Source organism: Macrobrachium nipponense, chromosome 19, assembly GCF_015104395.2.
Source record: "Macrobrachium nipponense isolate FS-2020 chromosome 19, ASM1510439v2, whole genome shotgun sequence".
Classification (NCBI taxonomy): Eukaryota; Metazoa; Arthropoda; class Malacostraca; order Decapoda; family Palaemonidae; genus Macrobrachium; species Macrobrachium nipponense.
This window is the reverse complement of record NC_061088.1, coordinates 51,205,054-51,231,604: the sequence shown is the minus strand read 5'-3', so window position 1 is coordinate 51,231,604 and position 26,551 is coordinate 51,205,054.

The window sequence follows — 26,551 nt, the reverse complement described above, 5'->3', positions numbered from 1 at the left end:
CTATGTTCCTTCTAGGTGTTTATTACCTTTACCTATTCCTTACTTATCCCACATCTCGTGTGACATTTAACATGAATCACTATGCTGTAAAAGTACCGAGATAAAAGGTAGCAAGTTAAAACCTTGTTACACCACACCCAAGAACTTCTTTTCAATTAGATATATTTTCCAAAATGTAATTATGTATATTTTAACAAAAATAAAACCTTCTATATATTCATATTAATAAAAAAAACTTTAATGTATTCAAACTGCTTAATCTGCCATCTTTTTGCCGGCGACTTAAAATTTCACCTTTATTATTCCAATGTGAAGTTAGTTATCACTATCAAGATCTGATCTGTAGCTCCTAAAAATGGTAGGTGCTCTTTTTCTCAACTGATTCACAGCTAAATCATGTATTTAGTTTCCATTAATACACCTTATTGATGTTCTATCACCATAAAAAGTTTTACAAAACATATAAACAAAAAAATTCCAAATTTTTATTATGCCTCTACAAGGCCTTCCTAATCTATAAATACTCTCTACCTTCGCTTCCTAGACATTTTTGCAAACATTACTACAAGAACTTCACGATATACTTATTTTTTTTTTTTCATATTGAGCTTTCTGCACTCCTACACAAAAATTTTAATAAGTTCTTTCAATGTGTTCATTACCTTTAGCTTTTCATTTATGTATCCCACATCTCAAAAAACACTCAAGGTTAATCATTATGCTGTAAAAGACAACTTGCTACCACATACCCCAGTACTTATTTTCCATAACTGTAACTCTTATTTCGACACTCGGTAGCAAACCCTCTCTATGTTAAACTTACTATGAGATTCACGGCCTCTGTAACACGGTTTTTTCGCAATAACTTTTTTTCTATGCATTTCATAGATATAACGCTTATTCAGAATACACATTATATCTACACACAAATTTTGACTGTATTCTGCATTACGTAGGTTGAATAGATTTGGTACTTATAATGTAAAAGTGACTTTTTGAAGACGGGCCAACTTAATCAGAATCAAGATTTCGAATGCACTCGTTACGTAACTTATGACAGCATTTCTTCCCCCTTTCTCGATGGATGGTTGGATATACGTAACGAAGGCTAGACCTCTGGCAACAATGACAAATTTAAATACAAGCAAAGCAGCACACCTTTATGAACTCTGAAACCTCTCCACTGATAATTGTCATAGTGAACAAACCAACAAAATATGTTAATAAATACAAAAACACTTCGATTATTAGTCTAACTCCCAAAATAAGTGTCCGAAGAAATTACAGTCTACTTAATAGGTCACAATCAGATTGACAAGATGTAGGGAATAGTTGGTAATTTTCAAAAACATAGTAGACAAGCTTGGTTTGATAACTGCTATATCCAATGTCAAGCAATTTTTATTTATTGGCTATCTACCTATTTACCTAAAAAAAAAATAGCCGGTACCGTATTTTGGCCAATAATTCTCGTCAGAATGATGACTTCATGAGGCTCCACCCACTTTGGCCTCGTTATAATTCAGGATGACACTGAAGGCTATCATAGGCATTGTTGGATTAGAAAATTTAACTTCTGGCTATAAAAACTCATTTCTCGAGTAGTTGTAAGAAGTGCTGCTAAATGAACCTATTACTACTGTTGCGGCACTACTGCTACAGTAGTATTACTACGTTAGCACAGATACCCCACCCACATCTATGTATCATTCCACCATTCATAAAGTCTTTATATCTAACACAGTTGTACGGCCTAAAGAAGAAGAAGAAAAATTATATCGGATGATCCGTTGGTCTGCTGGAGATTTTAGCACATATAAAGTTGTATTTACTTTGGATAAAAATCTTATTTTAACAAAAATAGTTATATAAAGATTGTTTACATACAATCTCTCTCTTTCTCTCTCTCTTGGTGGCATCGTAAATAGTTAATGGAAATGTTCAAATTCCTGAATGACATTACAAGTATTATAATCACGTTACGCTAAAAACAAATCAGACCATAAACATTGGATTTAAACTAGAAACTAAATTATTACGTATTCAGGCTAAAGTAAGTATGGCCATGGGCTTTCTCTTGACTCTATAAAGTTGCAAGTCGTAAGACAAATGCAGTTTTGCAACCACGGGGACAATTCCAAATCCTGTTAGCCATTCTTGACTGCTATGGGTTTCAGAGCCGATGGAAAAAGGTGAGTGAGTTTCTGTCTGGTGGATGGGCGGGGCAACATTTCGTAAAACGGTGTTTACCTTGCTTACGTAATGAATGTTTTTCGACTCTTGGCTCGTAATCATTGGCCATGGCGTCGGCTAGATCATTTTTACTCTATAAAAATTAAAACTATCGGGTGTAGGTTATTGATAATGCTTAAAAGATTTGTGTGTGGTTGTAAAATATACATATGTCAACTTTCAGCTACATCAGATGCTTTGATAAGGAGCAAAGTCCAAAAAACCGTGTTACAGAGGCCCTGAATCTCATAGTGAACAAGGTTCAGTGTATTGAAAGTGAGTATTCTACAATCATTTTGCTGGACAGTACTTAAAATTTCATCATTACAGCAACTATGTTAAGTTACTGATTCATCTCAAGATCTGCTCTTCTGTAGCCCCGAACAATCATAATTAAGTACTCTTTTTCTCTACTGATTCACAGCTAAATCATCTATTTAGTTTCTATGAATACAACCTATTAATGTCCAAGCGTATTTATGGATGTCCTTTACTTGGAAAAGAAATCTTCCAATACCGAATAATTTGTGACAATAAATTAGGTGCCTAATTTCCATTCTATCCCCACTAACCTCTTACATACTCCATACCATCACTTCCAAGACACTTTTGCAACTTTTTATAACTTGCTATCCCATACCCCAGTATGTACATACTTCCTTTCAACCACATACCCACATAGTATTTTTTTTTTTTTTCCAACAAATATTTCTTCCATAACAGTAACTCTATTTCAACACTCAGTATCAAAATGCTATGTTTACCTTAATCAAACTTCAGCATTAAACTGGCTTAATTTACCATCTTTTTGCTGTGTACTAAGAATTTCCCCTTAGTGGTCATTACCAAGATCTGATCTTCTGTAGCACCAAAAATCTGTAAGTGCTCTATTTCTCTACTTATTCACTGCTGAATCATCTATTTAGTTTCTATTACTAAACCCTATTCTTGTTTAAGTGTACTTACGGATGTCCTTTACTTGGACACTAAATCTTCCAGTACCAAATTATTTGTGATGCATCCAATTAAGTCCCTAATTTTGATTCCGTCCCTGATAGCCATTTACATATTCCATACCGTCACTTCCTGGACACCTTTGCAACCACTTCTACAACTATCCAGACACACACACACACACACACACACACACACACACATATATATAGTATCTATATATATATATATATATATATATATATATATTACAATATTATAGTTTTTTCATGTGTAGTTTTCTGCAGTTCTATGCAAAATTTATACTGTTACTTCAATTCCTTATTTTATCCCACATCTCATTTAAAGATCACAGTGAAGCATTGTTATAAAAGTACTGGAAAATGGGGTAGCAAACTTGCTACCCTATACACCAGTACATACTTCCTTCTACCCCATAACCCCGTATTACTACTTTTGCAGCAAATATGTTTTCCATAACTGTAAGTCTATTTCAACACTCGGTAGCAAAAGGCAACATTAAGTTAGTGATCACTATGAACATTAGCTCTTCTGTTCCTCCTAACTATCATGAGTCCTCTTTTTCCCTACTGATTTACAGCTAAATCACCTACTATTAATAATACAACCTAATGATGTCCAAGTCTATTTACAGATGTCCTCTACTGTACTTGGAAAGGAATTCTTCCAGAACAAATTATTTGCAACTCATTAATAAATAACTTTCAACATTTCCATTTTGTCTCTACAAGGCTTTCCTAACCTATTACACACTCAATACCACCACTTCCTAGCCAGTTTTGAAACCATTTCTACAACCATTATACCCAACCATATCTAGTTTTTTCATATGTAGCTTTCTGCAGTTCAACACAAAAGTTATACTTCCAGTTGTTCATTACCTTTAACAATTCCTTATTCTAACAAACATATCCATCCGACATTCCAAGTGAATCTGGGGATAAGGGGTAGCAAGGTTAAACTTGCTACCCCATACCCCAGTACTTATTTTCAGTCAAGTATAATTTCCATAACTGTAACTCTTCCATAACTGTAACTCTTTTTGAACATTCAGTAGCAAAACCCGATATGTGTTCAGCTTAAACAAGATTCATTGTATTGAATTAAAACTGCTTAATATACCATCATCTTGCTGGGTACTTAAAATTTCACTTTTACTCTGGCAATGTAAAGATAGTGATATCACTATCAAGATCTGCTCTTCTGTAGCTCCTAAAACTCGTAAGTGCTTTTTTTTCCCTACTGATTCACAGCTTAATAAAATATTTGGTTTCTATAAATATAACCTAGTGATATCAAAGTGTATTTATGAATATTCTTTACTTCCAAATGAATTCTTCTAATACCAAATTATGTGATACACACATTAATGAATGAGGTCCCTAATTTTGATTTTGCCCTTACCAGTCTCTTACATATTCTGTTCAGTAACTTCCTAGCCACTTTTGCACCCATTTCTATAATAACTAGCCCCTTATATAGAGTTTTTCAGGTTCACCGACTTTTCAGCGCAAGACAAATGAGCGCAAGACAGTTGAGCGCAGTAACATTTGGGCGCCGTATTTTCAAAATAGGTATGAAAGAAAACTAAGAACTTCAGAGACAAAATGTTTAGAAATATATATGAGATATATATTAATATATATATATATATCTATATATATATATATATATATATATATATATATATATATATATATATATAATCGATATATATATATACACACTTTAGGAAAACCAAACAACGCTGTTTATTTATTGTTTGACTATTACAATCGTTTGGTTATTATCGTTAAAATTGGTTCGTTGTATTTTTCAAATTCTGTGGGTTTAGGAATAGTTAACAACGCTGTTTATTTGTTGTGTTTATCTTTAAAACCAGTCATTACATTCAACAAAGCCTTCTAAAAGGAAAATTAGTTTTGATTTATTTTGGTTCAGAGAACCCACGAGATGGAGAAAATAACATCGTCCAAAGGAAAACAAAATATATTATACGAAGGGTATTGTTACAGACTCGACAGAGTGCTTTTAAGAGTGGCAAAGAGTCATGGCGTTGTGTAAATGAAAAGTGCAAAGGAAGGATACATGTTTTTGGAGATGAACGCACATTTGCCAGTGATCACGATCATGTACCAGATCCTGCAAAGTCGGCGGCTAGCTTATCAATGATGTGGCTTCGCGAAAGGGCAGCAGCATCAAATGATGCACCAAGGCGAATAATTTAGGAGACACAAATTAATTTGCATCCTGAAGTAGTCGCTGTTCTTCCTAAGTTTCATACCCTTCAGTGGAAGTGCAAGGGATTGCCTATCCCGGCTCCAAGTAACATAGGGGAAATAGATATCCCACAAGAACTTGCTTATACGCATGCTGGTGAAAATTTTCTTGCATAGTGATGACCCAGATCGTTATTTTATATTTGCCACTCCTGATAATTTGAGTGATGAAAGAAAATAAGCACTGGATGGGAGATGGGACTTTCAAAATTGCTCCTCAGTTATTTTATCAGCTATATGTGATTCATACCCTATATAAAGGAAGCGTCCTTCCAATGGTATACATTCTCCTTCAGAGAAAGTCAGAGGAAGCATATATATCTGATACGACTACTTTGCATGGATAATGAGATTGCTCCATCTTCCATTTTGTGTGACTACGAGAAAGCATTTCATAAGTCTTTTGATATATTGTAAAGTATTTTACGTGTAATAAATAAAAATTTAAGCCATCATATTTCTGTTTTTTACATGATTTTGTTTAGATATAATTTTTACATGTCATAAAAAATAAAGATTAAAACAGTGATTTTGTTCCCTTTTATAATCTGTTTTGAGATAATTTAAAGTATTCACGTGAAATAAATAAAAAATTTTGGCGCTCAAATGTCGGCGCCCAAATGTTACTGCGCTCAGTTGTCTTGCGCTCAACTGTCGGTGCTCATTTGTCTTGCGCTCAAAAGTCGCCTCACGAGTTTTTCAACAGTCTTTTCTGCAGTCCTATAGAATATTTATATGTACTATATTACTTCAAGGTGTTCACTACCTTTAGTTATTTCTTATTGTATCCTACATATCACCTGACATTCAAGGTAAATCATTCTACTATAAAAGTACTGGGATATGTGGTAACACCCCAGTCTGCTTTTCCAGCTTATATATATTTTACATAATTGTAACTATTTCAAAACTCAGTAGCAAAACCCTCTCAATGATCAGCTTAAACAAGCTTCATTGTATTAAAACTCCTTAATCTACCATCTTTTTCCTGAGTTCAGTACTTAAATTTCCACTTATGGAAATATTTAGTTAGTATAATCGCAATGAAAATTTGCTTTTCTGTAGCTCCTAAAAATCATAATTGCTCTTTTTCTCTACTGATTCACAGCTAAATCATACATTTATTTTCTATTAATACATTCTATTGATGTACTTCCACTACAAATCTATTTTTTTACAAAACATATTAATAAACAACATTCCTAATACTTATTCTGCCTCTACTAGGTCTTCCTGCCATATTACATATTCTCTCCCTTCACTTTCTAAACATTTTGCAACCATTACTAACCACAACTATCCACATATATAGTTTTTCATATTTAGCTTACTGCACTTCATACATACAATCTAAACTAAGTTCCTTCGTGTTCATTAACTTTAGTTTTTTCTTTATGTATCCTGTATCCCTTATAACATTCAAGGTGATTCATTATACTGTAAAAGTTCTGGGATATGGGGTAATAAGGCAAAAACCTGCTACCTCATACCCCACTGTATCAAAAGTGCTTAATCTATCATCATTTTGCTATTTTTGCTGGGCTGCACTTAAAACTTCATCTTTACTGTGACTAAGTTAGTGATTAATTTCAAGATCTACTCGTCTGTAGCTTCTAACAATCATAAGCGCTCTTTTTCTCTACTGACTCACACCTAATTCATCTATATTTGTTTCCTATGAATACAGCCTATTGATGTCCAATTGTATTCATGTCCTTTACTTAGAAGGAAATCTTCCAATACCAAATTATTTGCGACATGTTAAACTACGTTCCTTAATTTCGATTCTATCCCTACTTCCTTAATTTCGATTCTATCCCTACTAGCTTAATACATACTCCATACCATCACTTCCTGGACACTTTTCCAACCATTTCTACAACTATCCCTCTATCATTTTTCATACGTAGTTTCCTGCAGATCTATGCATAATTTATACTGTTACTTCAAAGTGTTCATTACCTGTCGCTATTCCTTATTGTATACCACATCTCATCTGAACTTCAAAGTGAATCATTCTGCTACAAAAAAGTACTGGGACTTGGGTTAGCAAGTTAACTTGCTACCCCATACCCCAGTATCCCATATCTGTGTAGTATTTCTTCTCCAGAAAATATATTTTCCATAACTGTAACTATTTTAACACTTGGTAGCAAAATGCTATAATTACCTTAAACAAGCTTCATTGTATTAAAAATGTTTAATCTATCATCTTTTTGCTGGGCAATTAAAATTTCACCTTAATTAACTGTGGCAGTGTTAAATTAGTGATCAATATCAGCATCTGCTCTTCTGTAGCTCCTAACAATCCAAGTGTATTCATGGATATTCTTGATATTACTTGGAAAGGAATTCTTCCAATAATCAATTTAGTGCTGACACATTATATTAATAAATTTGGTCCCAAATTTGAATTTTGTTTCTAGTAGGCCTAAGTACCCTATTACATACCCTCTACCATTACTTCCTAGCCACTTTTGCAACCATTCATACAACAAATACGCCTTCCTACCCTATAACATAGTCTCTACCATTATTTCATAGCCACTTTTGCAGCCATTACTACAACAACTATCATAATATACATGTATAGTTTTTCATATGCAGCTTCCTGCAGTTCACAAAATTTATATGTACTATGTTCCTTCAAGGTGTTCATTACCCTTAGCTATTCCTTATTGTATCCAATATCTAACCTGTCACTCAAGATCAATCATTCTGATGTAAAAGAACTGGGATATAACTTAGTTATTTTTTTTTCCAACGGATATATTTTCCAGAAACATGACTATTTACACATTCAGTACCAAAATCTATGTTCAACTTCAACAAGCTTTACTGTAATAAATCTATGTACTCTATTATCTTTTGGAAGGGTACTAAATTTTCACCTTTAATGTGGCAATGTTAGGCTGGTGATCACTGTCCTCCTGATCATAACCCCTCCATCAAGTGGGCAATTTTAGGGAAAAATTGTGGTTAGAGTTTGCTCTTTTACACCTACACTCTCTACTGTGGATTCATACAAAAATGAGACCTAACACTCTTTTACTCCTCTTCCTATATCTTCTCCCCTTCCCTATAACATCTTTCATTGACAACCTATGATTGGTTTTGATTTACAGAAGTCGCTGCTCTTCTAACTCTGGAGGAGGTTCGGACTTGATGGCATGCAGGTCAACTGGTAGAACTAGGGTACCTGACACGGTCAAAGGAGGGCAAATTTTTATGTTAGTGTTGGGTCTAATCTCGACAGACTGCAGACCCCTACAGCTCTGAGAGTATGGTGTATATCCAGGTGAGGATCTCTGGGAAGTTACCACTGTAGGTAACATATTGCTCCTCCCTCTCTTGGGCCTCCCTTTATGAAAATTATTATTCATAATATGACTTGTTCAAACCTCCCAATGAATTTTGGCATGGTAATGGACCGTTCACAGGAGTACTCTATCAAAATGAAGGTGGTATTAAAATCCCAGTACTGTATAATAAGCCTAAAAGAAGTAGATATCGCCTTACTCACTTCGATTCTCTCTTTGGGAGTGGAAGTTGGTCAAAGTTTCTAACCTTGGAAATTTATTTTAAAATTTCAGCTCTTAGTTTAGAAAATTATTTATTAGACAGATATTCACTGACAAGAGAAATATTCAGACAAATAACAGAGATGTCTTACGGAAGCACCACACACACACAAAAAAAAAAAAAACAATCTGAAGACTATTTGTCTATAAAAAGCATTGATTAAAGAAAACACTGAAAATAAAAAAAAAAAAAAATTAAAAAAACTATTCTAAAAGAATATACTGTTAGGCTCTTCAAAAAAGATAAGTAGCCTACCCAAAATTCCAAAATTATGTATATAAAGTAGAGATCTGGTCCTCAACCATACTAGAACCTGAAATAATCAGACTTCAATGCTAAACCTTTTGATCAAAGCTCAAACAAAAACCAGAATCCAACCCAATGAATCATATGATTTTTGTAAACAAAAGTGGTTCGGTCAGTCGCTGCTAGTTGGTGTTGTTCCCATGTCTGTTTAAAGCCCGCTCACTCTCCTTCTATTGTTTTGAGCAAGTAGTACACGCTTGTACAGGTATTGCCAAAGTAGTACACGCTTGTACAGGTATTGCCATAGTTTTTGCGGCTTTCTATAGTGTACTATTCTGATTCAATCATCAGTCCCAAGACAGCCACTGCAAACAAGCAGAACAGGATAATGGTAAAAACCATAAATGAACTTAAGAAGCTTATTGAAAATTATTATGAAAGAGGCATTCGTCTGATAACCTTAAAATCCCGCAGAGATTTTTAATGGTAAGCTAACCCTTGTAGTTTCGATCGGTGTCTCGGTAGCGTTGTGTCAATAGTTAACTACCGTCACAGATATCGACACTGTAAGCAAAACATCTGTAATAATGGTAAAAACCATAGGTTATTCAACTGAAGCACTAGCAATAAAACTTTTGATACTGTAAATAAAACAACTGTACTTACAGTAATTACCATAATTAGTCACTAGGATGACAGAGCTCTCACTTTGTTAGGTGTACGATATCTCTATCCGTAATTCTAAAAACCAAAAACCTCAGCCGCAAAAATGTAAACAGTATCAAATGAAAATATGATACTGTTATGATACAATAAAGTTTTGTACATACTTACCCGGCAGATATATACTTAGCTATAGTCTCCGACGTCCCGACAGAATTTCAAATTTCGCGGCACACACTACAGGTAGGTCAGGTGATCTACCCTCCCGCCGCTGGGTGGCGGGACTAGGAACCATTCCCGTTTCCTAATCAGATTTTCTCTTCCACCTGTCTCCTGAGGGGAGGCTGGGCGGGCCATTAATCGTATATATCTGCCGGGTAAGTATGTAAAAAACTTTATTGTATCATAACAATATCATTTTGGTACTCATAACAATATCATTTTGGTACATGCAACTTCCCCAGCAGATATATACTTAGCTGATTGGCACCCTTGGTGGAGGGTAAGAGACAGCTAAATACTATATATAACAAAACAGGAAAACAACATATGTTGTAGGTTATAAAGAAAAACCTTGGTTCCTACCTGAATGGGCAGAAGACTTCATGGATACTGTCTATGAGTCTGCTTGCCTCAAGAGCTTCAGCGAGGATGAGACCTGTGACCGATAGCCCTTCTGGATCGTGTCAATGGGGGCTGACCCACTTACATGACAGAGCCTTAACCTGTATCATATCAATGGGGACTCGCCCTCTTACATGGCAGAGCTTTATGTATCAATATACAACAAGGAGCACAAAACCAATCCTGACCACCTGACCAACTCTAACCCGTGTTAGAGCTAACAATTGAAAGGGGTTACCGCTTAAACCTCTTTCAAAAAAATATAAAAACATAACACCATTAAACTAAACTAACAAGGATTAGTCTCAGCTCCCTGTCCCAGCACTGAAACTGCAGATATGTAGGGCCCCAATGAGAAGCACTTATCGTAAGTCACTCTCATGTCTCTCAAGTAGAGAGAAGCAAACACTGAGTTGCATCTCCAGGATGTAGAGGCTACAATATTGTTCAGCGACATATTCTTCTGAAACGCCAGAGGTGTTCATGTGCTTTAACTCTAAGGAGTTTAAACTGTTCATCATCGCACGTCGCATGCGCCTGTTATGACGTTCCTCATAAAGAACACCAGAGCGTTCTTAGAAATGGGTTTCTAGGATCTCTGATAGAACACCAGAGACTCTTTAGGTTGCCTTTAATCTTCTTTCCAGGTAGAATTTTAAGGGTCCTGACAGGGCACAGAGATCTCTCTTTCTTTCTTCCCACTAAGGGTGAGAGCCCTTTGATCACAAAACTTCAAGGCCAGGGTTTAGAGGGATTCTCGTTCTTCAATAAGAACAAAAGTTTTAAAAGAGCAGATTGGCGAATCTTCTTTAAACCCTACTCTAGCATCCAGAGCCTGAAGCTTGCTAACTCTTCTAGCAGTAGCCAGCGCTAAAAGAAACAGAGACTTTCTAGTCAGGTCCCTGAAGGACGCCTGTTGAGGGGGTTCGAACTTGTCCGATACTAGGAACTTGAGAACCACATCTAAGTTCCAACTAGGTAGTCTAGAGTACTACTTCTTAGTTGTCTCAAAAGATCTGATAAGATTATGCAGATCTTATCTTCCGCGATATTCAGGTCCCTGTTCCTGAACACCGCGGATAGCATGCTACAATAACCTTTAATCGTAGAGACAGCTAAGCTGCATTCTTCTCTTAAAAAGAGAAGGAAATCAGCAATTATGGTCAAAGAAGTATTGGATGAGGATAGTTTCTTCGTCTTGCACCATCTCCGAAACACTTCCCACTTCGACTGGTAGACTCGCAAGGTTGATGACCTGCGGGCTCTGGCGATCGCGCTAGAAGCCTTGCGCAAAAATCCTCTCACTCTGACAAATCTCCCAATAGTCTGAAGGTAGTCAGGCAGAGAGCGGGGAGGTTTTAGTGAAACCTGTCACAGTGGGGTTGTCTGAGCAGGTCTCTCCTGAGTGGAAGAGATCTGGGGAAGTCCACCGTCCATACCAGTACCTCTGTGAACCATTCCTGAGCAGGCCAAAAGGGAGCGACCAGAGTTAGTTTCATTCCTGTTGAGGGGACGAACTTTCATAATACTTCCCCCAAAATCTTGAATGGGGGAAACGCGTAGCCGTCTATCCCTGTCCACTCTAGAAGGAGTGCATCTACCGTTATTGCTCTTGGATCCAAAATGGAGGAGCAAAAGTTGTCCAGTCTCTTGTTCTAATTCGTGGCAAAAAAAAAAGGTCTGTGTGTGGTCTGTCCCCAAAGGCTCCACAACATCTGGCAAACATCTTGATGGAGAGTCCATTCTGTGGGGAGGACTTGATCTCTCCTGCTCAGCAAGTCCGCACTTACATTCTTCTCTCCCTGAACAAATCTGGTGAGAAGTGTAATTTCTCTCTCCTCTGCCCACAGCAACCAGTCTCTTGCTGTTTTGTACAGGGAGACGTAATGAGTCCCTCCCTGTTTTCTTATATATGCCAGAGCCGTGGTGTTGTCCGAGTTGACCTGGACCACCGAGCCTCTGACTTCTGATTCGAAACTCCTCAGGGCCAGGAAGACTGTATTCAACTCCTCCTTGTTGATGTGCCAGTTCACCTGGTCCCCCTTCCAGGTGCCTGACACTTCTTTTGGCCCTAGTGTTGCTCCCCATCCCGACTCTGAGGCTTCTGAGAACGACACTAGGTGCGGTTCCGGCTTTTAGGAGAGACAAGCCCTTGTTCATTCTGAGTAGGGAAAACCACCAACTCAGCTCCTTTTACCCCTTCCAGGCTCGGGAAGGAGTCCGCAGCGAAGTTCTTGGTACACTCAAACTAAGTCTACACCGTAGTTCATAACTGACCAGGGCGCTCTGACATCTGCCGACTGACTGCGTTCAGTTCGGTATCAAGGTAATTTGTCCAAGAATCCAAGCAAGTCACGTGACCTTCGCCTTTGAAGGGTTATGCCGAGAGACCATAAAAAATGTATATTTATTTGTCACCGATGCCAGATGGCGAGGTGATGATTCTGTTAAGGCATGTGCCCCAACAGGTGAAAGTCAATTGCCTTCTAGAGACCGAGGTTCCTGATGGCAAGACATTCTCATAGTAGTTGAATCTCAGCCAAGGAGAAACAACACTATGTTCCGTAGAAGACGAAGGAGGACAGAGAATGCAACGTACTTCTTCACAGCTGAATCAAGAGAAAGATTCTCAAGATTCTGAACCCGTGCTTACCAATGACTGAAAACGCTAACCTCTATTTCATTGCTGTCCGGTGAGAAGTCGGAATTGCTATGAAAGCGGGGCGTTTTTCAGTAATGAAAAACCCCAGGAAGTACTTCCTGCAGAACTGCTTCTCATGGGTTGAACATTTGGAAGCAGAGCTGTCAGGCCTGGGAATAGGCGATGTCTTCCAATACATCTGTTAATTCGGGGTGAACAATGAACAATTGCACACCTACGAATATGAGATATTTTGAAGACAAACTCTGATGTCTGAAGAAAAAACATCCCACATTATCACAGTGCGATCCAGCGGTAGACTAGTACAGACTTCTGCTACAATGCAGTAAACAGAAAAAAAAGAGTCCAAGAGATATCTGTTGAAAATTTCTCGCAATGTCGAAGGCGATGAAACCGAGCATCACAGCAGTAGATGGTCATTCATGCATGCGAAAATCCCCATTAATCAGAGACCCAAGTCCGTGATTGTTGGGCAGAGATACTTAGAATGGAAACTTGAGTTTCCTTTGAGGTATTCTTGATTATTTCATAAAATTTCATCAGGTCCAGCTACAGTGTTTTTACTGTCATTAAGAGCAAATAATAATTCCTCCATGGTAAAAGGCATATTATATGATTCAGATTTAAAAGAAGTAAAATCAAGTGTTTCCGACTCTGCTAACACCCTCTCCCTGTGAAATGGCGAATTTTCATCCCTGCTGGATATCATTGCAAAATGTTCAGCAAAAACATTGATTACATCTTTTGAGTCGGTTATAAAGTCACCATTGACTTTTAAAACTGGAAGGGGACTAGGATTATACTTTCCTGCTATTTTCTCAACTGTCCATATCTTGGCCATAGGTGTTTTTCAGGTAATTGTTGACATAAAAAGTATCCATGACTCCCATCTAGCATGTTTTATTTGCCACCTGAATTTGGCTCGAGCATTTTTAAAGGAGATCAAGTAGCATTCACATCAAAGTCTTCTGTACATAGAACAAGCTGCTCTCATGGCTTTGTCTTATTTCGCATTGAACATTCCACCATGGAACAGGCTTCCGATGCAATTTTCCACTGGTTTTTGGGATTGCCTTTTCTGCTGCAAATAAAAATCAAAAAGTAAAACACTGCTTCTCCTACTGTTGGCACGCCCTTTGCATCTAGTTCAATATAACTAAATTCCTGGAAAAGGGGCCAATTTGCTTTATTGGTACACCACCTAGGCATTCTGTATACTGGCTCATATTTCTCAGTTCTGATGACAATTGGAAAATGATCACTACCATATAGATCATCCAACACATCCCAGTTGAAGTCTATGAATGTATCAGACCAGTCTGAATGTGAAAATGGGTGGGTTTTTCAGTATTCAAAAGGGTCATATCTGAATTTTCTATGGATGATAAGAGAAGGTTTCCTCTTTGATTTGTTAAAATGTCACACCAAAAGTTCATGTCGACCATTAAAGTCTCCCAATATAAAAAATGGTCGAGGTAGCTGTTCATACATGTATGTTAACTGTCATTCAAGAATTGGGTTATTAGGAGGAAGATACAATGAACAAATTGTGTATGTCTTTTTAAAGTGAATTTTAACAGCTACAGCTTGTAATTGAGATTGCAACTGTATTTTTGAGTGAGCAATATCTCGTCTTACAAGAAGAGCACTTCCATCCGAAATTCGCTGTAAAGGGAATTGGGAGTGGAATGCAAAAAAACTCTTTAGGAGTAAGCATTTTGTTGTTACTTGGCGTAAGTCTCTTGTAGCGCTAAGCATACTGGGTTATAGGTATTAATCAAACATAATAGCTCTTCATATTTAGCACGAAGTTCCTGGCAGTTCCATTGTAATATAGCAGAGAAAGTACCTATTTTCTAGAGGATGATCCTCTGTCCAAGATCGTTCTATTATGCTTTTTCTTTGTAGATGACATCTGAGTTTTGTGACGGACTTTTGGTACAGTTCCAGATGCCGAAGGAGTACTAAGAGAATCATTTGAATGTCACAATTGATCACTTATGATGGTATTTGAAACAGTGGTATCTTTAGTAGCATCTTCGACCCTTGTAGTATCTGGTTTATCATTTTCAGCTAGTCAAGTTTTATTGACTAAACCAAGCTGATCCGAGTGTAACATTTTGTTTCCTTTAGATTCTAAATTTATTGCTGCTGTGTTGTAAGATAAGCTAGGGGAATACGACTCATTCTTTTTCATTAATTCAGATGTTCTATGAGGGTCAACTGAACCACAGGATGATGAGGGTTTACTCATTTTTTTCTGACTCGTTAACTTTTTCGGTGCAAGTATCTCCCTTCTCAAGGTGCTTGAATTTTGATTCAGGCATTGTTACAGAATCATCACTTAAAGTTCTCTTGTTGACAATTGTCCCAGCATCCATTTTTTCTTCTTTATCTTCGTTAGACCTTTTGAGATTCAATTTCTTTTGTCTTTTCCTCATTTCCTTTTACTGCATCTACAAATGACTGCTGGGTGTTGAATTTCTGCAAAGTCTTTTGTCTTGCCTCTTTAAAGGTAATACGCTCTTGAGTCTTGATACAATGTGTTTCTTTTTCAATGAGGTACTTGATACATGACTTATGTGCTGCATTATGGTCTCCCCCACAATTAGAGCAGCATGGAGTAAGCTCACAATTACCAAGCTCTTTTCTTCCACAGTTAAAGCATATAGCTGGTTCATTCCTTTCTTTTTTCCTGCATGTTGTAATTAGATGGCCAAACATTTGGCAATGGAAACATCATCTGGGAGCGGGAATATACTATCTAACTGGCAGGTGAAGTCATGCCAGCTTTCAGATATTTAGGGAGTCTCAAACAATCAAAGGTAGTATCAAAGTAGGTGTTAGATGTAATATTCCAAATACTTTTTTCTTGATTCGTCTCACATCAACCACCTTTTGATCAGTAACAAGCAAAGAATCTTAGATGTTTTCATTGGAGGAGGTTGGGGTTGGCAAAGGGAGGTCTAAGGTTGTCAACGGTGCAAAGAGTGGGGGGGGGGGGGGGAGGAGGGGGGGGGGGGTCCAGGGAACAGTATACTAGAGAGATTATTGATGGGAATTTGAAAGAAAAAAATGGGGAAAACACACATAAACACACAAACTACTGCTTGGGAAGACCAACAAGGTATCGCGGATTAGACAGGATTCGACATTCTCCACCAACGGCACACGTAGAAGTTGCTTCCCCACAGTCTGCTCCATACCCTACCCTTTGGGAATAGCACCAATATGCTTGCAGTGGCCCAGGTATAGGACAATCTGCCTACTGGGACTTCTGCCCCCACTAATAGGAACCGCCTCCCCACTCCAAAAACAATGGTGAGTTTCCGGACAAAAGCCAGGAGTCCCATCCCAAAAACCAGGCCCCCTGGATTCCGATGGGCTGATCCCTGGAGATGGTTCCGCCCTCAAGATAGCAATGGGAAAATCCCATCACCATCTCTTGGGTATAAACCGTATTGGGTGGTGACTCGCCACCACAACTCCCACAATTAGGTTCGAATCCAAACCCACTCCAAATCACAAACCCCTCCCAGACTCACCCAAGCAGTAAAATTTTTCGAAAGTGGAAATGTCCACGCAAGTTAATGCCAAAAGTTTTGTAGGCATTCCGTCAGGATCCAGCCTTCACAAACTTGAAGGCAGAATCCCTTACTCCATCACCACATGAAGGAACCTACTCGAGGGGCTCCTTGCTTGGGCCCTTCAACTTCTCACTAGAAGGCTTCTTCTTCGAATCGTCGTTCGACATATTCTCCTGTCTGTCCTGCCCAGTTGCAACAGGAGGATGCATCTTTGGCCTCTTATCATTAGCATTTTGAAGATTTGTCTTTTTTAGGGGAAAGACACCGACTACTAAGTAGTGCACTGTTTATATTTTCGTGAACATGGAGAATGATACCATTAGGTATTTTTGTTTAGGCATTAATTTCCATTTGATTAAAGATAACCATGGGGGGAAGTTTTGTCCCATCTGTCATACACATTAAAACATTTAAATGTGTTCTCTCATGCCCAGTAGTTTTGATTGAAATATTTTCCTCTCCAATTTTAATTACCATATATTTCGGCGTATGAGTCGACCGGAAGATAAGTCGACCGGAAGATAAGTCGACCCCCCAATTCTGAGTAAATTTTTATGATTTTAACTAATATCGGGTATATTAGTCGAACTATAAAATGTGAGGCCAACCATGCGCTCAAAATAAGCAGCAGGGTAAAACGTATCATATAAAATAACCTGAATATTATTACAGTACATATGTGAGGCCAACCATACACTTAATATAAGCAGCAGGGTAAAACGTATCATATAAAATAACATGAATGTTATTACGGTACATATGTTGTTCTACATACCATAAGAAATACAGGTAATATATTCGGTATATTAACAAATCTGTGTAATATATAAAAGATGAATACCGGCAAATATGATTAGAAATGACGAAACGAAAGGTACATTACTCGAGTGTAATGTAAACAAACAAAGCGCTAACTAACGCTGCAATAACAGCCTACGTATATATGTATGTACAAACTGCCACTCAAGTTAATGTTTTGATTGGGTTGTTAAAACGATGTGCCGGTATTTTATTATGATGTTGGAATATTCCTTGACCATTGGTTCTTCTATGGCATAAACAGGCTCATTTGAGGGAAAACGAACCTGCAGTTGATTCACCAGATTCAAACTGGGATCCTTATGATGAAACCGTGAATGATAATTTGTTTGAAGAATTGTTTAATTTAAGTGAAGATGACTCAAGTAATTTTGAAGGATTTTAAATACATATTTACTATTAAATACAATTTTTTTTTATTTTTATTTAGTGTGATAAATAAAGATTTCATACCATAAATGTTTTTGAACAATACCACGGTAAATACAAAACTGTCAGAGTGAACGCATCCTTCTCAATTACTGTACTACAAATGGCTATGCAATGATTACACTTGCTGTGCGATTGGGGTTTCTTCAAGTTACTTTGATTTTTTTTTTCATTTTATTTAAGGTAATGGATGTTCTAATGTATTATTATTGTCATATTACAGTGTGAAATGTTTTTAATACTGGTATTTACATACATAGTTACCTCAACAAGGCTGTCATTGTTATTAGCCAACTGTAAAGCCTGGATTCCTGTACCGATATATGCCATAATAATCAAGATTCACTTTTTGTTACCATTAGATAAGTCGACCCCCTAATTTTGGCATGATTTTTTGGGGCTATAGGGTCGACTTATACGCTGAAATATACAGTAGTCTAATTAAATGGCACAACGAAGTTTAGGGGAGTTTCAGCCATGTTGCCAATGCATGATAATTTATAGTCATTAGAAGCTGGAACATTGTATTGCAATACACTCTCTGAACACCTGAATTAGCCCTGGTCACTGACCAGCCCAAACTGGTCAGTGTTTATGCTGCAGGTAAACACTGACTGCTGATTTACCTGTGGTACCATTGGCAAAGCTGCCCCCAGAACCGGCTGGCAGAGCGCTTCCCCTTCAATGGCCTTTGTTCGCTTGAGTGACCGGACGTATCCTTGCTCAAGCAAATGGTTTGGTCTGGTAGCCCAACCCTTACAGATTTAACCTGTATTTACCTGTTGATGACTTTGGATTATGATTTCGATCGTGCTTTTGGATTGCTCTTTGGATTTTGGCTTTATTGAAGACGTTGTTGGACTCTGCTTATAAATATAGACACGCCACAGAAGGAATCACCCTCATCTGTGCCTTCGCTGCTGCAAGAAGCGGATGAATATACGCAAACATGATAGACATTCTTGTTGTATTAGCTGTAGGGAGGTACAGTTTGGTATTAAGCAGAGATGTGAAGAGCGTAAGGAGTGGTCAGTAGACCAAATGGAGATTTATTTAAAGCACAGGAAGGCACAAGCTTCTAAAAACAAGAGTAGGTTAACAATGGAACCTAGGAAGGTAGATGAGGAAAATCTAGAATAGTGTTATTTAGGAAATTAGAGGATAGATTGTCATCGAACAGGACTAGCCTTTTTACTAACCTAATGGCTACGTTGAGTGAAGATAAGAATGATAGTAATAGGATGGTAGATTCTATCAACTCTTTTTCAGCTCCCCTGCTTGTTTCAGATCCAGCCCTAACGGGTGTCAGGGGTATGGAGAACCACAAGCCCAGAGGGTAGGATCTACCAGACCTCCGGCGCAAAGCAGGCAGTGTCAGCAGCAAAATCCCCCTTTCCCTCTAAAGGTATAAGAACAAAAGGTGATTTAGCAATAGGAGAGACTAAGACTGTTAAGGATACAAAATTAGGAATTCAGGATGAGAAGTTGCAGGAGCAGTTGCCTTTGAATTCAGATTTGGTTGCTTTTCCAGGCAGGATGGGGTCCCCGTTACATCCTGCGGAAATTTTTTTTCCGTCCTCGAGTTTTCCTAGGGACAAATCTCCTAAGTCATCAGGTAGTTCAATGATTGAAGCAGTGCCTGTTGGGGAATGTACAGATTCCACCCCTTTGCCTTCGAAGGTTTCCTTTCCCACTGGATAAAATGCAGATTCAGTTTCTGGAGGTGCTTTGTTTGAGGATCTGTCCTTTAATCAGGCAGAATAGACGCTACAGCAGAAAACCAGGAGTCTCCTTAATGGGTGGGTATGTTGACTAGAGCTGAGGAAGGTGCGTCAAGATTGCAACCATATGTACAACCATACGTAAGTCACCATAGAACTTTACATTAAAAGTGTATCTAATCATTTAGTTCCATTCTCTCCTTTTTACTGAAACTAGTGGCTTGACCTCGGACCAGAGAGGATAGTTTTACTTTTGAGATACTAGGGCTGTATACTTTGGAGCTTATGTTTTTTGTCACCTGTCAATTTCTTTGTAATGCTCCTTTGAGGACGAAACAGCGACTAAGCTATAAAATAAACAGGTTTTGATGAAGGAAAAACCTATTTTTGGTAGTTGTTACCGCGTGCTCAAAACCCTCCCACTTCCCTGACGAAGACATAGGATTTGGGTAAAGGTTCATCCTGCGTTAACCAACAGAGTAATGGTTCTTGGTCTTTTAACCAGCCCAATCATAAAACAAGATGGCTGATGCGCATGCTCAATAGTCACTTCTGAAGTTTTCACGTAGGAAAACTGTGTACATCTTCGCTGAAGTGAAGACTAAATGACTTCTTGTCTTTGAGTCCATTATAATCTATCATGTGTAATAGTGTTTATCAGTATGGCATAATACCCGGCTACAAGACCAGGCTAAAAGATATATCTTTCATATTAGTCTAGTCACCATGGGGGCCTGTCACACACCATGAAGGGTAAATCCTTTGAGGACTAAACAGCTACTACCAAAAATAGGTTTTTCCTACATCAAAACCTATTTTTTGTTCGGTTGCTTATGGCTGTAAGTATTTACGCAATAAGTATTGCGTTATTAATGATACCTTTATCATTCTCTTTTACTTTATTTAATTAGAAGATGAGATAAAGATATAAGAGGCGAACAGGTTACTCTAAAGTACGATAATTATCGTATATAATTGTTGTTCATATGATTGAATTGTTCTCAACAGCTGTATGTAATCCCAAATTGTGTTATTTCACCAAACTGATATTGAACTTTTAATGAAAAATGAACATCACATTATCCTAAATGTTAATACATCGTAATACACTACCATTATAAATTTCTAAAAGATACCGAAAAATAACATTGCTGTGAGTGCTACCATAATTCAATGTTTACATTTTGTCAGCAGGCTGGCCTAGCACAGATAAAAGTTGATTTCATTGATTTGGAATTGTTCCTCAAATAGGCTATTTATTTTGAAGATATTCCAATAACATATAAGGTAAAAATGGTTTGATCATATTTACACTTTGCCTCCAATTGCAAACAAGACGATAATGTACGAAATATAGTGTTCTTATATCTTATGTGTAACTTGCATTGTTCGGAAAACTGATTTACCACCAAAATGATAAAAGACTTTTTAAGGAAAAATTAACATGTTATTGCTACTGTAATTACACAGCTATTACAATTTCTGAAAGGTTACCAAAAAGTGTTTGTGTGAGTGCAACCGTAACTCAATGTTTACATTTTCTCAGCTGGGCTCGCATACATAGAAGTTTATTTCATTTATATGGAATTATTTCTCAAATATGCCAATTATATATAAAGTAATAATGGCTTTACTATCTTTATCGTCAGTCTATATCATCGTTAATATCAGTTTATATCATAATGTGAATCCTTTCGTGTACTATCTTTACTATCAGTTTATATTAAGTGAATATTTCCGTGTCTGTCAGCACCGAAGCCTAGGCTAACATACCTATACACATCACTTAGAATTCAAGGTGATATTAACAATGGTAGTATAAGACGATCCTTAAAGTTTAGGAGTGAATTTTAGGATTGAAAGGAGTAAGTGTCCATACTGCAACAGAGATTTTGCCACGTATGCAGGATATAGGCTGCACCAGCAACGAGCCCATCCGAGTGAGTACCACCAGGGAGAAATTCAAAGATTAGAAAGCCGCCACAATCAGATCTGGCAAGAAGAGCAGCTTGTAATTATGGCGAGCTATGAGCTCAGAAATCATAAAAACCCCTCCCTGAATAAAGCTATTCAAAAAGAGGTGCTTCCACATAGATCCATCGATGGGATAACAGGTAAAAGAAAATCTACTGAATATAAGAAGCTACTTGAGGATCTCAAAGCGAAAAGGGTTCAAAGTGAAATGGAAAAGAATAAGGAGGAAAGTAAAGCCTGGACAAACAAAACCGAAGATGACAACCCGAAGACGACAAATAAAAGCAGTAACAGGGAAATAGCAGGAAAGAGTAGCAACGGAAATAAACCGCCTAAAGAAAAAGGGAAAAGCGACTGGTCATTTGCCGAGCTACAGGCGATGGCAAAACTTTGAGTATATGGTGGAAGCCACCTACCCCCGTATAAATAAGATAATCTACGAAAGTCTCTTTCCCTGCAAGACTCTGGAGAGTATAAAGAATATCAGGAGAACAAAGCAATATCTGGAGATACTCTACAGAACCAAACAAAGGGCTCACCTTGAATCCCCACATACCATCCAAGAGCCAAGTAAAAATCTTGAAACCTCGCCAAGGACGCCAAGAAGGAGACTGTCAAACCTGCGTAGATGGCTGGTGGTCTGCCTAACACCTGAGAACGTAGGAAATGAAAAAAGGATCCATCAAGAGAGCGATATGGAAAGGAGCAGGGACGACAGTCAAGACGGAATGAACGAATACCTCAAACAATGGACTACGGAAAAGGAAGCAGAAAATAGAGAAGAAGAAAGGACACCATCATCGCCACCAACAACTGGCACCCCTTCAAGCAACAACGAAGAATCAACGTCCTCATCAAACACATCAGACGATGAACCTCAGGAGGACATCCCGACTGAGGGTGACGTAGAAGAAATGTGTAGACACATCTTCGGAGTGAGGGAAGGATTCAGCAGGATTACCCGAAGGAAAGCAAACCACCGCAACATACCAAATAGAATAAGAAGGAGGGAGTTTGCTGTTACTCAAAGAAAGTGGAAAAAGAACCGAGGGAAGATAACAGCAAACATTTTAGATGGGAAGGACCCCCTAGCAGACCCCACCCTTCCGCCAGGGACTGAGGAATTCTGGGGGCGATTGTTTGGGAGAGAAAGTACGGCGAGTAATGGAAACTCAAATGAGGGAAATACGAAGACCTTCCCTAAGATTTCTAAAACGGACCGGATCCCAACTTCAGCTAGGCAAAAAGGAGTCAAGGCAGAAGATGGGGTCGGCGCAAACCTACTGATACTCGAAGAACTAATCAGTAAGGCTAAGGCCAAATCCACGAGCCTATACTTAGGCTTCGTCGACTTTAAGAAGGCCTTTGATTCGGTTGGTCACAATGCCATTTTAGTGATTCGGTTGGTCACAATGCCATTTTAGAAGTCCTAAAAGAACGTCAGCTAGATACGAATTCCATCGAGTATCTAGCAAATTATTATAGAAAAACCCGAACCAAGATCATAAACGCTGAGATACGAGTAAAGAGGGGTGTTATGCAGGGAGATCCTCTCTCCCCCATAATATTCAACATCGCCCTCGAAGCGGCTTTGGACAAGCTACCAGCTGGAATTGGGGCCCAGCTGGAGTCGGAATTGATAAAGTATATAGCCTTCGCCGACGATATCGTTGTGGTGGCAAATTCGAGAGAAAAGCTGACAGCAGGAATAGAGAAACTTTTAAATGAAGCAGGCAAACTGGGCCTCGAGCCTGGATTGGAAAAGTGCGCCACCCTCGGAATCGTCGGCGATAGGACAAAGAAAACCTGGTACCAGGATGGCCGACCAATCGTGTACCAGGGAACTGAAATACCAGCGATAAAGCCCGGCGAAGTCTACAAATATTTAGGAATAGAAGAGGGCGCTGACACAAACACAAATGGGAAAAAAGTGATAGGGAAACTAAGAAACTGCCTGTGCCATCTGCAAAAGGCCCCGCTGAAGCCCCAACAAAAACTCTGGGCTCTGAAGAAAGTGGCCATACCCCGAATGAAGCACATGGCAATAAACGGACGGCTTAAAAAATACCACCTAAACCATCTAGACACCGAAGTAAGAAAATTTATAAAGAAGGCCCTACACCTCCCAAAGGACATCCCCAATGCGGCCCTATATACTTCGCTGGAGGAAGGAGGAATGGGGATATATAACTTCAAAACACTTGTCCCTGTAGAACTAAGGAACAAGTGGGGCAGGCTTAAGTCAGCACAAGACCCAGTGGTGGCTGGACTTGCAAGAGTAATATTCGAGGCAACATTGGGAGAAGCTACGCAGAAGAATGTACAGATGCTGTGGCAAGAGAAACTCATCAATTCAGTTGATGGATCAGGTCTGAGTGAGGCAGCCCAGGGACTGCGGCACAACTGGATTGATGCCGGAACATCTCTAGTCCCTGGAGGCAGGTTCTGTAACCTAGTTAAACTTAGACAAGGAGTCCTGTCCACCCCTGCGAGAAGTGCAAGAGGAAGAGATGTGCAAGGACTTTGCGACCTGGGGTGTGCCAGCCAGGGCACGCTGCATCATGTTTTACAAAACTGCCCTAAGATGCAACGCTGGAGAATAGTAAGACAACGTCATGAACTGGCTGGCCACCAAGTTAGAAGACCGAGGACAACAGGTAGTGAAGGAGCTGCACATCTCAACCTCCCAAGGTCTAAGGAAGCCAGACCTAACAGTCTGGAACAATCAAGCAGCCTGGATATTAGATGTCCAAATTGTCGGGGACTCAAACGTCAGCTCGCTGGTCCATCTCGACGATATGAAAATAAGGAAGTATAACACCCCCGAAATAACTAGCAAAGTGGCGGAATTAATGGGCCATACTCCGACAGTGGGAGCCATCACCATAAACTGGAGGGGGGTGGCCTGCAAGAGAGCACTGGCGACACTTAAGAAGTTGGGCCTCAGAAATGCAGACCTGAATATCATGATTCTGAAGGCCATGGAAGGAGGCCTGTCTATATATTCAAACTATATGGGCATGGCAGGAGGAGGAGACGTTACATGATTGGCGCCCGCAGCAGATTCGGCCAAGCGATGTTCCTCCGGCTCCGTGCCATTGAGTGGAGATCGTGCCGGGACGGGAAGAAAGTTTCAAGTCACCTGGAAGCCTCTCGTGATATGTATATAGTATAATTAGCTTAGTTTTTAGAAAAGCAAATGAGGTTAGCGCTAACCATAGAGATAGGAAACATCTGGGGTGTAGGTAGGTAGGTTAGGTTAACCAATAAAAAAAATAATTAAAAAAAATAAAAAATAAAAATAAAAATAAAAATAAAAATAAGAAAAAAAATCGTCTTATATGCAGAAATGTACAATACATCATTGGCCTACTTCAGAAATGTCTCTTTCTGGGGATGGTCATCTGTCAGTATTCTTATATCTTAGTTTTACCAGACCACTGAGCTGATTAACAGCTCTCCTAGGGATGGCCCAAAGGATTATATATTTTTACATGGCTAGGAAGCAATTGGTTACTTAGCAACGGGACCTACAGCTTATTGTGGGATCAGAACCACACCGAGAAATGAATTTCTATCAACAGAAATAAATTCCTCTGATTTCGCATTGGCAGAGCGGGGAATCGAACGCAGACCCTGAGATCGGTAGTCGAGGTCAATATCCTTAAAAAAAATACTGCCATGAGCAAAAATAAATTAGATTACACTGTGTACTGTATGGTTAGTCCTGACCCCATAGGTGATAAAGCGGAATACGTAGCAGGGATCTGCCCAACGGGGTGTGTAAAGTAACTAATGCTGGGGAAGGTATAATATACCGCAACCATATCCAGCATGCTTAGGTAAGTCACCGCAAAACTTCACCCTTAAAAAATAAGTTCTTTAGTTTTTTGTTCATTGTTACCAAACTCATAATGTATTTAAAAGTAAAGAATGGGGCCTTGAAACTTGTAGATTGACCTCAGACCAGAAATTTTTTTGGACTGTAGGGATTAAAATTTAAGAACTTAAGCTTTTTGTCACCTAACAATTTATTTGTAAAGTTCCTTGAGGACGAAACAAACGACCACACTATCAAAAAACTTTTTTTGATGTAAGAAAAACCTATTTTTGGTGGTCGCTCGTGTCTTCAAAACCCTCCCACTTCCCTGATGAAAAGGCATGGGATTTTGGGCAAGGGGTCATCCTGCATTGCAATAAAGTAATGGCTTCCTGGTGGTGTTTGATTCCATTTATACTCCATCACGTGTTTAACATTTTATCATTATGACACAATACCTGGCTACAAGGCCAGCTAAAAGAGAATTCGTTTTTTATTAACCTGCTCACCATGGAAATCTGATAGGCCATGGAGGGGGTAATTCCTTGAGGACTTAACACCCACTACCATAAAACAGGTTTTTCCTACAGCCACTACCAAAAACAGGTTTTTCCTATGGCAAAACCTGTTTTTGTTATCATTGCATAACTAAACAAAGAACTCATTACATCCAAATGTATTTTCATGTATATTTCACTCTTCTTATACCAATTACTGGTGATGGAGTAGTCTCTTCTCCCTTGAAATAATCATTATGTATGGTATGGTTCTCTTTTTATCTTTAATTTCCTGTCCATTATAACTTTCCTCTGCTACTATTGTAGTAAAAGCTTCTTGTGCTCCTATTTACATTAAAATTTCAAATGAATTTAAGAAAATGTTATCAATAACTTTTACACCTGTTATTGATTCTTTACCATTTGAGTTTCCTTTTTTTC